This window comes from Poecile atricapillus, chromosome W (assembly GCF_030490865.1).
Source record: "Poecile atricapillus isolate bPoeAtr1 chromosome W, bPoeAtr1.hap1, whole genome shotgun sequence".
Taxonomy (NCBI): Eukaryota; Metazoa; Chordata; class Aves; order Passeriformes; family Paridae; genus Poecile; species Poecile atricapillus.
In genome coordinates, this window is record NC_081288.1 from 19053768 (window position 1) to 19068589 (window position 14822).

General features: G+C 43.4%; 1 protein-coding gene across 1 annotated transcript in view; it reads left to right on the forward strand.

Moving 5' to 3' along the window:
* Nucleotides 1-5407: 5407 nt before the first annotated feature.
* The window catches only part of LOC131592203 (pleiotrophin-like), a 75818-nt gene continuing 66403 nt past the window's right edge, over nucleotides 5408-14822 (forward strand). The window contains exon 1 of the mRNA XM_058863563.1: nucleotides 5408-5724. The gene's annotated coding sequence lies outside the window, so the exon portion shown is untranslated. The remainder of the gene's footprint in view (nucleotides 5725-14822) is intronic.

Below are 14822 nucleotides of genomic sequence, written 5' to 3' on the forward strand. Positions count from 1 at the left end.
TTTATAATCAAGGATTTAGCTGCCAGTTCTGCAGTTATTCCAAAAGAGAACTATCATTTGATTGTGCATAAGAAAAACTTGTTAAAACCATTTATATTTGTCTTTAAATGTGAAGTATATCATCATTATATTTACACAGGTGAACTCTTTACAAACTGACAAACAATTCAGAAGGTAAGAGAACATTTTGGTAAGTGGAATTTCTGCTTTGCTCATACAATCCGGCTCAGAGTTGTGCTGGTCACATCATATGCAAAGGGTGTTGTAATCAGTGCCTCCTAAAATACTACCAACTAAAGGAAATATATTAAGAAAAACTTTTTTTTATTATATAGGCACAATTGGATGGAAAGTTAGTGATTATGTGTTTCAAAACATGGTCACTATAGTTTTACTTTTAACTGGAAAGAATTGTGTGTCATGATTCAGCTCACAGGGAAAGGATCTGAATACTTCTAATTTTCTAATCACTTTCCTGCTGTAGAGTTAGAGCCTCTGATCTGTTATTGCTAGCTTGGCAAAGAGCAAAATTGACCATTTCAATCCAGTTCCCAGGGTAAAGCTATTTAGTACTGTGTCTAAAACTAGCTGATTGCCTTAATGAAGTATCAAGGACTGATTTGCTGGGATTATAAATGCTATCTTCTCTACTTCTAAAGCCAGTCCTTTCACAGAGTAGTTAGACACGTGGGTATAGTGCCTTGTGAAAAAATAGGTATTAGCAAATCAGGTTCTTCCTGTGAGAAACTGAAAGGGAAATTTGCATTCTAATTGTACAGTAATTTTCTACCATAAGTTTGAAATCAATTAGGTATGTCAATTTTATTGGTTCTTTTTCAAAGGAAAAAAAAAAGTTGTTTCTGCATTTTGCTTCTATTTTACAGTGCAGTGACAAACCCCCCAGAAAACAGAACAGAAATGGTAGCTGTTGCTCAGCCCTCCATAATAAAATGTCATTTTCTGTTGCTTTAGACTTCTCCCTAAACTACAAAACTAGAGTGAAATGAATATGTTTGTTTATGAGAAAAAAAAAAAAAAGGTGATCATGACTCAAAGCAATTTTTTTTTTTTCATCATAGCGAAAGTATTTTATTTTTAATGCAGTAGACTTCAAATCCTGGATATGTAGGACTTCCATTCACAGGACTGCCAGCTCAAACAAAAGAAGAAAGTAGTGAGAGAAGCCAACATATGAAGAGCAGCCTTTTAAACGCTGGGGATCTGGAAAGGCCTGCTGTGTCGCATTATATTTGTGGATTTCAAACTGCAACATGCAGACGTATGCACATGAATAATTTTGAGCAGAAGAGCTTTAATCCCCTTGTAGAAAATAGAATCAGTCAAATGTGTAAAGTTACGACATGTATTCATGATTTGGTGACTGAAGCTTAAGATCAGGTTCTGGGCCACTGACTTTGTTTTCAAATATCTTGAGTTTTTAGCATATGTGCATGAAAGAATAACTCTTCTGGGCTCATGCTCTCGCCATCATCGTCCACAGGCATCTGGGAAATCTGACTTTTTGTATGCTGGCTTGCTTTAATACTAGAGAGTGAGGTATGAATTATTATTTCCGAACTCCACGGATTTTTCTCCTCCAATTTTAAGATTGATAGTCTCTGTGATGATAGTGTGTGGGTTTGAAATGAAAGACAGAGTGAGAGGGTACACAGCTCAGAAGTAGTTGATTTCAATCTTGAATGCATTCACTAAATAATTCAGTAGCACTAATGGAAATCTCATCTGAGCGCGGGAGTCGGGATGCAGGGCACTCAGTTGCCAGGGCTTGGCAGCTCAATAGCTCAGGAACAACAATGGAGCAAAAGGTGAAAAAACCTTTAAACTGTTGTGGAGTTCTCCTCTCCGCTTTCCTGGAATCATGTTACGTTTTCCTGGAGCTGCTGTTGTTGATGGCTGGGGAGGGCAGGGAAGGAAATTGATATTTATGGCGGAGCTGAAATAAACAAGGCAAGCTCAGCTCCAGCTGACCTTCTAACCTACTCAGCAGTGGGACCAAAAGCAGGGAAGCTCTTCTTGAGAGAAAATTGCATAAAGCCTCGTCCTCTGACTTGCTCTCTGAACTTTGGAGACAGAATTTTTAAGGCCATCTTTGGAAAAAAAAGTGCAAACTGCTGTTAGAAGCTCCAACTATCTCCTCCTTCAGGTGGGTTGTGAAATGATTACCTAGGAGTAACAAAAAGCCCCAGTTTCAAAGAGAAAATCTGGTGTTTATGTTTTTTTCAAAGGGAAAAAAACACCTAATTAAAGGGAACTTATTATGGGGTGCTTTCTGTATTTTGGTAAAAACTGTATCTAAATTTGGGAGCTTCCTTCTGCAAAATTGTCATAAATTTTTACTGATTGAGGTGAGATTCTAATTAGGATCTAATACTTTCGGATTGTTTATGAGGCCATTTGCACGTGGCATCAATCAAAGGTCCTTTTCAGCTTGTTTTGGCCCTGACCTTCACTGTTCCTGCTGAAGAGATATTTCAGACCTGTGTCACCCATTAGGCTGTGCATTTTTGCTTCAGGTAGCAAAGAGGATACATGAAAACAGAAACTGGACTTCTACAGCTGCCAGTCCATTCCTCACCACTGTTTTCTGATCAGAGCAGAACCTGCAGCTGTAAACAAATGTTAAGGATTTAGAAGACAAGTATCCCTGACAATCTGTGAGCAAATTCTCTTTTCTCAGTTACCTTTGTGTTCAGAGTAGAAAAGTAATAGTCAAAAAGGATTTTTTCAGTAGTGATTTTCCTATTTGTCACACGAAATGTTGACTAGTCTGCAGTTCCAGAGATCACGTAGCAAATTATATAATTGTCTGAGGAAAAAACCTCAGGAGAGACAAAACAGCAGAGAAGATCTGGAGATAAGCTTCTCCAACCTTAATATCCTTTTATTAAGGAAAACATCCCTGTGAAAGTAAATGGTCATAGCTTATTTTCCATCCATCTGTTTTCTCCATGAGGTATTGCTGTTTCCCACTGGGAACCAGTGCCACAGGCACCTTTCAGGCTGTGATTAACATATAGTTGGTGACCTTTTCCTTGGCAAAAGAAGTTATATTCGTCCTCTCAAGACTGCTGTATTCACTGTCGCATCGTCTTCTTGTCTTAACAGGTTCTATCTCAATAGCAAAAGTTCAGTCAAGGAATTCAAGTGTAATGCTCTATTAATATCAAATGTATCCAACACAGTGAGCAATTTGGGGCAAAGAATATTTTTCCTGTATCTGTACAGTGCTTATTCAAATGGAAAGCTCAGTTAAGCCTCAAGGTGCCATTGAAACAAATAATATGAACAGTAAAACACATCTACATTTTTGGCAATCAAAAACTGAGATACTTCCTTTATCAGTCACAGGTGCTTCGAAGAATGATCTGTCCCCTGAGAAGCTCTGCTAACCTTGTCAGCAGTTTTATTTTGGAGATTTTGAGTCAAATAACACACAAAACTAATTTCTGTGCATGTAAACTCAGTCTCAGGAAAATAATGTCTGAGCCATAAAAAACTAGGTACAGAGAAACTCTGGGAGTAAATTTGGTCAAAGATTAAGTCTTGACTTTGCTTCCACATTCAGAGGCTAAAAGAGGCTTCTAACATCGTGCACATCTTTGTGAAAAGCAGTTGTTTGCTGCAAAGTTTCCAGCGTTTTATGAAAATGCTAAACTTGCAGTGTTTTGGCTAAGACTCAGATTTCTGAGAAGAAAGTGAGAAATCTGTTGGCCCATTCTGATGCAATCTGTTTTGGTTTCGATCAAGGTGGATTTAGAGCCATTGTTCTCTTTCGTACTTTGTTACTCAGAAAGGACTGATCATCTGAAATGTGCTGTGGTGGTTACGTGGAGAATTTCTTGGGTCTGAAAAGTGTCAACCAAAACCAGGTGTTTTTTGATGGAAGGTTTCTTTGTCTAGATGCTTGTTGTGCTTAGCACCGCGCTGCCAGATTTCACTGAGAAGACCTCAGGAAGGTGCAAGCTGGCTAGCAGGCATTCATTCAGCCTTGCATGCTCTGAAACACAAATGCTATTGAGTGCTCCTTTCCACTCATCCAGCTGCTAGAAAGGATATTCTCTCCGTCTCAAGCCATCACTTCACACTGCAAATCAAATTTGTTGTTTTAAATTACATCACTGTCATTAAACCTGCTGGTGGTGCAAATCCTGAACAGCCATGCCAGGACTGAACACATAACTGTGTGATGAAAAGAAGATGCCAAGGTGTGGATGGAAGGGGTTAGTTTACTTTCCTAAGAGGGACTCCAGGTGAGTGCAATTGCCTGCGCTGGGACTGGCTGTACAGTGCTTTTCATTGTCACAGATGGTAGGTGTTAGATGATGCAATGTGTACGGTGCCAGACAAATTACTTTTTTAGCTCATTCCTCTGGAAACAGGAGGGGAATCTGAACTGGATTTCTGTGCAAACCTGGAGCAAGAGCTGCAAGCTGCAAACCCAGCTGAGACTCAAGCAGTGAATGGGCCCAGTCTTTCGAGTGAAGGCAGGGACTTGCTCTGGGGAGAGAAAATTACGCAGAAATTGCCTGGAGTTTGGAACAAGTCCACTTAGTTTTAAATTAAGCTGTGGATTGGGGAACACTCTTATTCAGTGGGTGTAATGAACCTAAAAGTTGGAAAAGCCTGCTCCTAAATGAATGCCCTGATACAACTCCAGCAACCGCTATGACCAGAAGTGTTGAAATGGCATGGCAAAAGTTGTTCTCATAGCACTTTTAGGCCAAGCTGAAATTAAAAGCTGGGGGCAGGGGGCTGGGGGGTTGGGGGAGAAGGGGGTAGGCTGTGGGTTTTTAATTTTTTATTTATTTATTTTCTTGTTTCCCACTCCCTAGCAGTACTTCCAGCCTATCACTCCCGTGGTCAGAACGGCGAGCTGGAAGTTAGCGAGGCCGCAGTGAGAGCGCTCTAAACTCTGACAGCCAAGGGCAAAAGCTGCCGTGGGCGATTGTACCTGCAAGGGCAGCTGAAGTCCCGGGCTGCAGGGCGAGGTGCCTGTCCCTCCGCCTGGGTGATGAAGAGGAGGGCGAGGTCCCTGGGCTAACAAGCCCAGGAGGAACTCTGGGGCGACCCGCGCTGCAGCAACTCCGCACCGGGGAGGGGAGGGGAGGGGAGGGGAGGGGAGGGGAGGGGAGGGGAGGGGAGGGGAGGGGAGGGGAGGGGAGGGGAGGGGAGGGGAGGGGAGGGGAGGGGAGGGGAGGGGAGGGGAGGGGAGGGGAGGGGAGGGGAGGGGAGGGGAAGGGAGGGGAAGGGAGGGGAGGGGAAGGGAGGGGAGGGGAAGGGAGGGGAAGGGAGGGGAGGGGAGGCACGGCCCCGTCCCGCCCCCGACCGCCCAGCCCCTGCGGGGGCGAGGCTGCCCCGCGGGTGACCCGCCCGGCGGGCGCGCCCCCTCCGCATCACACGAGGGGGCAGCGCGGCCGCTCGCTCTGCCCGGCGCCCGCCTGCCTTCCTTCCCTCCTCTCGCCGCAGCCCGGGCTCCGCCGAGTCAAAGCGCGGATCAGGTTCCCTGCCTGCAGTATAAAAAGCTCGGCGAGAAGGCTCCGGCGGGAGAGGGAGCCGGGCGTGAGGCGGCGGCCGGGAGCCCGTCCGTGGGGGAGCGCAGGGACGCGCGGCCGCAGCAGCAGCAGCAGAACCGGCCGCTGCTCACCGGGGACGCTCCAGGCTCGCCCCTTTCAGCTGCGGGAGAAGAGCTTTTTGCCTCCCGAAGTAAGTCCGAGGCGGCGGCGGGGACTGCCGGGCTCTGCCCGGGGAATGCCGGGCTCTGCCCGGGGAATGGTGCCTTCAGCGCTCGTCCCCCCGGGGCAGAGCGGGAAGCGCTTCCCCCCGACCCTGCTTGGCTCCGGGACGCTTGGCCCTGCAGGGCTCCGCGGGGCTGGGTGGGAGCGCACCTGAGCCCCGGAGACACCTGGCACAGGGGCAGGCGGGGCTGAGCTCTGCCAGCGGCCAGGAGCAGGAGCGGGACAGCGAGGGGAGCGCTGCCCCGGCCGGTCCCTGCAGAGTTTAATGCCGCTGCGGGCTGGCAGGGACACGGGTGGCGGTGGGTGACGGGACCCAGCGGGGAAAGGAGGCAGGAGTGTTCGGGCAGGTCCGCTTGGAGAGGACAAAAGGGCAGCGGAGCGGCAAAACCCGTGCGGGTCCCAGTTATCCTGTGCCAGGAATGTCCCGGCTGAGACTCGCGAGTTTAAATTGTACCTTCAGACCCAGCGCTTCTTCGGCTGATATTTTTCCTGGGACTTTGCCTTCTTATCCCTAGTTTACTTCTGGTGAAACAAGTAAATCTAGCAAGTGCTGATAGGTCTATCTAAAACTGCCGTCGGTAGTTTGTGTCTTTTCTTTCCTCGGGGGTGGGATAGGATGGGGGAAAATCTGAGTTAACGATGGTGAAAACACATTTTCCTCTTCGTTGAACTTACATGTTCTGCAAATGTTTCATGGTCTCCAGCCTCGGTGCTTCTAACTCCTTACCCCCTTTCTTCTCTCCTTTTTCAAAGTACAACTTTTCGTAGGGGAGAGGCAGTGTTCATTCTGCGGGAGTTTATCCGCTCCTTTTACAATTTCCACTTGCCTGTCGCTCCTCTCTTCCACGCTGCCAGTGGAAGGCTTTGCCTTGGTGCTGAATGTCTGCTGTGCTTTGAGCTCGTGGTACCCTCGGGAGCTGGCTGCTGGGATGTGCACCCGACAGAAGGGCTGGTTCTTGGAAGCGCTGGGGAATTGTTTGTGACAGGAGTTAAATCTTCCCCTGTGAGATTACCCTGTGGCTATGGATGGTGGTGTTTTAGCTGGATCCTGTTTGCTTGCAATGACTTGTATTATGGTAGAGGAACATTTTACCTGTGGCTCATCAGCTCTTTAGATGATGTCTTACCTTGTTTTCCCTTTGAGCGCTGATATTTTTTTTTTTTTTTTTTTTTTAGCAAAACTCAACTTTCTGAACAAGAAATAGACTGTGTGCGTAACTTACTGTATTAGGGAAGGGATGGAGAGAGAAAGAGGGAATGAAATTAAAAGTTGTTACAAAGAAATACTTGGGTTTTTAAGTGTTCTGAGCAGTGTTCTTGAGCTGATTACAAAACAAATTTAATTTTTCTATGTGTTTGTTTTGTTTCAGTTTTCTTCCTTGAAAAGGAATAAATATTAAAAAAAAAAAAAGAAGTCTAAACTTTTGATCATGAGAAATAGTTCGAAGAGAAAAAGGAACTGGTGTATTTGTGACAAAATTTGTTAGTTTGCTGTAGGAAAGAAAATTTGGAAGTGCATGGAGAGGGTACTTCATTGGACTAAGAAAACCCAAAAAACCCAAACCCCTATTATTGACTCTAAAAAACAGCAAAAACAATTCCTGCTGCATAATTTAGTGACTTCTGCTAAAGAGAAGGAAAGTGGAGATTTAACATACACTTGTCTCCTGGCTAAGCTAAACTCTCCAGTGATTTTTTTCATGTATGAAGCTTTGGGTGAAAGACAGAGACTCACCGACTTTACTCCAGAGCCAGCTCTTGGGTGGGGGAAAAAGAGAAGCCAGCAACAAATCTTTCTGTTACAAATGGTAAATATTTGTTTATAGTGTAGAAGTGGCCTAAGAAAAACGTTTTTTTTTGCAATTTTCCAGATGTCTATCCCCAGTTATTTGAGATGCAGTCTGTGGCTGATGCATCCTTGCCAGCAGAAGGGTTTGTCTTACTATAGGATTACAAAACATAGTGCTGCTATCCCAGTTCCATATGCCTGACACTGGGGACACTTGGGAAGCTTATCTTATTCCTGACACAGCTGTACTGATGGATGTTTTGTGTAGATTAATCTTTCTGCCACAAATGTGAATATTATTACTTAGTGAACTTCCAGCAGTTATGGCTTCGGCAAGGTACTTCCTTGACACGTCCTCTGTTTCTTCTTGCTCATTCTGGGAATGGTTGTTCCTGAATCCTTAGATAACTTAAAAATAATTCTTTACAGGAGCTCTGGAAATGCACTCATTGAACTTGTACAATTTTTTTTTTTTCTGTGTGTGTGTTTGTGTGTATTGGGTTTTTTTTGTCAAGGAAAATACAATTTATCTAGTGTTATGGTATAACAAGTGTTTTAGTGTAAGACTAGGGCATTAGGGATGGAGCTGGCATGGCTCATTGCTTCTGCTCTGTTCAGGCCCCCTCATTACCTACATTCCCAACTGTGGCATTTTCTGTGGGAATTGGTCTTTAACAATGTATGCTTTGCTTGGATATTTACAACCTCTTGCTGATCAGTGTATCAAAAGCATTTTCATTTAGAGGATGCATTTCAGGACTTTAATTGAGGAAATCTCTTTGTTCCAAGGCTCCATAATAAACCATACAAAATGCTGTCTTTGAACGAACTAGGTCACTGTAACGCGTGCACACATAGAGTGATTCTCATCTGCTTAGGGCAGCCGACACTCGCTTGAGCCATATCCCTGGTGAGCTTGTCCCTGATTTATCCTTCTTGGACTGGCTTGTTCACAGGGAGCTTATGCTGAAAATTCACTGCTGGAGGTCATTCTCCATTCTTGGCATCTCTGGCAGCCTTAAGCTTAAATTGCAGCCTCGTTTTCTATCCAATCAATACCGCTCTTATGTCTCTGAGTTTCCATGGTGCCCCCAATCTTCTGTCTACATATTGATGTCTGACAGCAGGAATAGCATTCTGTGTCGCTATATATACTTACTAAACCTGTCAAAACTATTTAGGGTCTGTCGCACTAATTTATATCCATATCCTGATATTATTTGTATCTGTTGAGCTTTGACTGATGGAACTTGCTGCACTAAGGAATTGGCCCCAACAATGCACTCCAGGGATGGCTCAAGGGATGGATGTTTTGAGAAAAGGGAGAAAGACTCTTTTTCTGGAGTAGCTGGGGTAGTCTAGAATCCTTTGAGCACAATAGAGTCATTTTGAAGATATCCAAGTCTCAATGGCTCCAAGTTACTGCTTTGGAAATCATTCTTCATTGTGCTGCTCTGAATGCACAGAGGGTCCTCTCCAATGGAGCCGTGGAGAGGAAAATAGAAAAGTGGGCATTGTCGAGTGCTCAATGTGTATTTGAGGGGAGTTTGGGGAAATTTGAGGCAGTTGTCTGACATCAATTTCTTCAGCTGAGGCACTGTGGAAAAATGGAATTAGAGGAGCCAGCAGTTCCTTCTGTAATGTGGATGTTTTTGTTTTACTACAATAACCCACAGAGCAGAGTGGTTGCGTAAGAAATGGTATGGCGGCGTCTCTGTGGACCGACGCAGCAGCAGTGAAGCCAGATGAGAAAAGGCACATCTTCTGAGTGTCACTGCATTTCAGGACACTGACTGCTTGGTACTCGTCTCAGCAGTATTGGGCACTAAATAAAGACCGTGTCGATTTTTTAGAAATTTAAATATGCTTTGCAAACTGTTGATTTTAGGTTGAACAGAAGTGGCCATCAGCTGAAGAACTCTTTAATCCCACTACCTTTAACATGAGCTTGATCCAGCCCTTGAAATAAGAGCTGGCAGTCAGTATGGAATTTGCTTCTTAATATTCTTCTTGTTCTGAGTCGCCAGAAGAACTGGTCTTGTGATGCCAAGTTCATCAATACTTTTCAGACTCTCTTCAGGCTCCTACATTTTTTTTCTCTAGTGAAAAGTAAGGACCTTGAAGACTTAAAAGGACCTGTTGCAGGTGGTGGTATTAAAGTAGTTCAGTTTGTTTCAGCAGTGTTTCACCTTATGGTAGAAAGGGTCATCAGGACTTCCCCTAACTAGACAAGCTTGGCCAATAGGTCTCACCTTCTTTTATTCCAAGAAACAGGATCATTGTGCAATTTAAAATATTTGGCTCTACCTTCTGCAGTGGCACTGTGATGATTTTCTTACTTTTTGACTTTTTTATTTCCTTCCTTGTCTCTATGTGTGGGAGTGACTTTTGAAAAAGCTGTAGTCGTCTTGCAGACTGCTTTTTCATGTCTTTCAGGCTGAAGATTGAGAGAACACAGCTGTAGGCAGTTTGATGGGAGATGAGAAGGGGGAATGGGAATGTAATAAAGAGCGAGCTGTATTCCTGATAAAGCCAGGGGATTTTCACCCTCACCATATCCCTCCACTCCAAAAAGCCCTCTCTTGCCTTTCTGGAGTGGCACATTCTGGTTTCAGTGGGGGTGACCTTTGGAGGTGAGGAGTTGAGCTAACTATATCTGAGGCAAAATCCAGTTCCATTACATTAAAAAAAAAAAAAATTAATGTGTTATTTTGGGCCTTAGAGCACATTGCTTGGCAAGTGCCACTGACTGCATGGCAGCTGCAACAGAGGGGTAGAGACTTTTAGAGCAGAGGAGTGTTACAGGAGTTGGGTATTTTCTGATAAAAATAGTCTTTGAAAATAAATAGTGCTTAGGGCTCCTGCACACTGCCATTTAGTAAACTGCAAAGTTCCATTTTGAACTGGGCCTTTCTCCTTTGAGGCCTGCCAGCACTATTTTAGAGCTCATTAAATGTTTCACGAGAGCATTATAAAAATCTTCCTTCCTCATTAGTTTCTACACAGTTTCAGCATAGCTTGGACCTTGTAAACATCCCCCATTTAGTTGTGGATAAAACCAGTGTCAAATGGCTGTGGGGAGAGAAGAGAAAGAGGAAAAATTCTCTAATACCTCAGTCTAAATCCTTATTTTGACACTGGTCTACATGTAACTTACTAACCACATAAATGAAAGAGAATTTTTGCCATCTTCAAACGATATTTTGGGAGTTATTCCCTACCTGTACAAAAACTCTCCTCTCAAGAGTAAAACCAGACAGAGCAATTTGGAGGGACAAGACTGGATGGGCTCTGCTTTCCTTCTGAAGGCCTCATTTACACATCTGGGCTGATGCTCAGGTATTTTAGGGAGGCTGGTCCAGCTGAGTGGGGACAGGCACAGGACTATGAGGTAGAGGTAGACTGTTTCTTAGGCTGGAGTGCTTAGTTGGTCTTGATCTTCTGAGCTCATGAAGGCACAGAGAAAACTCTGCTGTTGTCTTCATCGTCTGACTTTGCTAACTGCATCTAACTCTTGCCTTTTCTGTCCCTAAGTATTAAAAAAGCAGAAGAACAGATAATTTGACTCCACGTGTACATGGAATTCCTTGTGCATTGACACAAACAGTAAATATATGTGTATCTGTGGAAGCCAAAGGCTCCCTGCACAGAAATAGCTGAACTAACTTCTCAGATTCAGTTCCAGTGGATATCAGGCACAAAACCTGTTTTGTTCTTTTTTGTTTCTTTCTCTCCTCAGAGCCGTGCAAATAGTGGCATTAGTTTTATAACCAGCTAAAGATGATATGGCTCTTGCATTTAAGGCTTCCTTGTTTCTACTGGATCACTAGAACAACAGATTCATTTATGTATGTATTTATTTTTTAGCTCTACTCCTCACACATCATGTATCTCGAAGTGCAAAGGAGCCTTAGTAGTGCAATGCAAATGTATGCACCCATCTGTAGCCAAGAACAGAAGGCTCACAGTCTGTAGCATCTTTTCCTCTGTGATAGGAGCATCCAAAATGTGCTCAATACATCGTGGAAGGATATTTGTTATATCAAAAACTTTGTTTTTAAAGGTAACTAATTTAGGAGTTCCGTCTTTTTTTCCTTTTTTTTTTTTTTTTTTTTTTAGCAGGTTTACAGCATGTGAGCAACGGTGGGAAGAGTGATATTGTCTCAAAGTGCCCATTTTAACATTTCTGTAATGTTTGTTTAGGCACTTTGTCAGATGGTAAGGGACAGACCTCTTAAGAAAAGTTCATTGTCTTTGAAAGTAAGATAGGAAGTGATTTAGAAATAGCCTTGGTAGAAAGATGGCAGTTCTGATGTCTGTGCAATGGCGCTACGAAGTCACAGCTTGCTTTCAGACAACCAAGCTTCTTCCATTTCAATATTTAGTTCATTTTCAGCTCACTAGAAATCATATTCTTGCTGTGTAGCAGAGATTAATATTTAACCAGACACAAGTCCTACAAACATTATTCAGGCAAAGTTGATGCTGCAGCAAGAGCTGCATCAGAATAAGGAATATATAATTCAGTCTATGATTTAGAAAGAGTACCCCCTCCCTTGTTTTGGCAACAAATTCTTCAAAATAAGACACAAATGTGCTATAATATTGCTAAATGGTTGTGACTCTTGTTGTGCTTCTTGCAGCAGAATCTCATTGCTTTCATTGAAAGTGCCTTTGAAGTGAAGCATCTTTTTAGTAAATTAGAGATAATAGATTGTTCTGATATTCTGCCTTAAATCTGGTAGGAAAACACTTTGTTCCTTTAGTTTCGAGCAATGAAAATTACACGTTTAAAAGTAGCCTCCCCACTCCACTCAAATTCAATAGTTTGAAGTTTATTCTGTCTAGGATGGTTTCAGCTGGAAACCCAGTCTTTTACTGTAGGGATTTAGCTTGCTTTGTGGTGCTGAAAAGCCCCTGAGATGCCATGGTTGCTTCCCAATACCTTGTGCCACCTGAGTGCCTGGTTGTTTGCTTGGATTGCTGCCTTCCCAGAGGCCAGCAAGATGTTTTCCTTTGTGCAAGAGTCACTTGCTTTTATTAGAAGCCTGTCTGGCTGCAGCTGATATGCATTAGGGACGGGTGGATGGAAAAAATCTACTAACCAACAGATAGGATTTTCAGCAGTCTTCCAAAAACGCTGCAAGCCTTGATTCGGGAACTTCATGTCATTTCACTTACTAAATCCTTGCTTTGCTAAGCTGTCCCTTCAGCCCGTGTTTCTTGTCCGATTTGCGCGTTGTCAGATGCTTTTGCTAATCTCTGTAGTTGATGTTTGCTGAAGTGATTCTTTGGCAGGAGCGTGTGAGCAGGCGTGTGTGTGTGATTGCTGTTGGCATGGCAGTTGGTATGATATGGCATTAGCATACTTGTTCTGTGCTCTGGGCCTCCTCCTCTTCTAGGCTTATTTATGTAGCAGAAGGACAAACCCACCCCCCCTGCCCAAAACCAAACCAAAAACCTCCAGAAACCAAATCAGAAACCCATGTGGGAGCTGGTTATGGTACGATGATCCTCTGGCCAGTTTGACCAGAGACCTGCAGAGTTCAGAGGAGCCTGAAGGTTGCTCTCATTTTCCTGCAAGAACTAATCCCAAATAGACCATCCACCAGCAGAGGATTTGTAAGGAGCTGTGGGGATTATGGGCTGCCTAAGTAGGGGTATCTGCATTGAATCTGGTCTTTGCTGTGCTTGCAAATACCATGGGAAACTGTATTTATGGGGTGGTGAAGAAGAAAAGACAAGCTCCTCTCCCTTCATGTTTGTTAGCTCAAGAGGCTGCCATTAAATGGGGCATGGGTTTTAATTTGTATTTTGTACTCATTAATATTGAGTGGTCATTGGGATTATAGGTGCATGTGTTTTAAGAGGTGCTGTTCTCTTCCTTCCATCACTTCTAATTTGAGCTGTAGTCTTTGTGTTGTTGGAACATCGTTATGGGCTCTGAGTTACCTCACTGAGAACAGTGAAATTAGACAAAGTAAGTGCAGGAGTGTGTGTGAAATCTTTGGTTGATTGTACAAACTTCATTTATAAGTTTAACACAGTTAGTGGAAATAAAACTCTCTGATGGCACAGTATGTGTTCAGGTCCATGGGATGAAAGCTCTTGTGAAAAGTTTTATATCAATACATTTACAATGGGGCCTTTGACAGCTTCACTTGGTATTTTTCTGGACACATGTTTAAGCATAAACTGCTTTTGTATTAATTTTTTTTTTTTTTATTAAGTCAAACTAATGATTAGCTGGGTTTCTCCTCCACTTTCCAGTGTAAACTGCTTCTGTCAGTCCATGTTAATAACCATACCTCTCCAAAGCAGAGTCTGGGCTGTGTAACCCCTGGCCAAACCTCTCCCTGGATGAGAAGCTGGTGCCTTGAAGGTTCTGAGTTTATCCTGGTCAGAGGTGGAGGCTGCCACTGTCTTCCCACTGGGATCAACTCTTGGTTTTGTCCCTGAAAGGAGAAATCTTCTGGTCTTAACATCTGAAATGATTTGTAAAGTTGACTGAAATCAGAAATATGGGGGAGAGGGGAACGCCTTCTCTCTCTGTTCGTAACTACCTGCAAAATTTGTTTTCATGATGGAAAAATGTTTTCATGATGGAAAAAAAATACAAAGTTCAAAAAGGGATGGGAATGGGAGGAAAAGTGTGTGAACTTCCTGTTCTTACTCATAATATTGATCCAGAAAAGTTCTTTTGAAGCTGCTTTAAAGAATACTTATAGGTGCTTTCAGTATTTTGTAACTGAGTTAACATTCACAATCACCTCTTCTTGCTTGGTGGGACAGTGTCCCACATGGTCCTGGCCTTTCTTTGGCTGTTCCTCTGTGCCCAAATCCAGCACCTCTGTACTGATCTTCCCAAAGGGTGAGAGCTTTTGAGTGTAGTACTAGGTAGAACACTCCCACCCAAGAAAAGGACGTAAAAAATACAGCTGGGCATCTTACTGCATCTACTGTGTTCATTTAATTGCTCTGTACTATATTTTAGTTTGAATTATTTATGGCTGTGTATGAAATTCCTTTAAATAAGAGCCCCTCTTTCCTGTGCTAAGCACAGCCATAGGATGAGTGGGTATGGCAGGTGTGTGTTTTTATAGAGGAAAAGAGAGAGGTGTGCATAAACTTTGCCCTGACATCATGCTTTACACACCCACCAAAATCAAGTCTCTGCTTGGAGAAACGTAAAAAAATGTAGGGATGCATAGCAAAAATGTGTTAGATAACTTTAGACTTACCAATTGTGCACCATGTACTGTAAATGACAAGTTCAC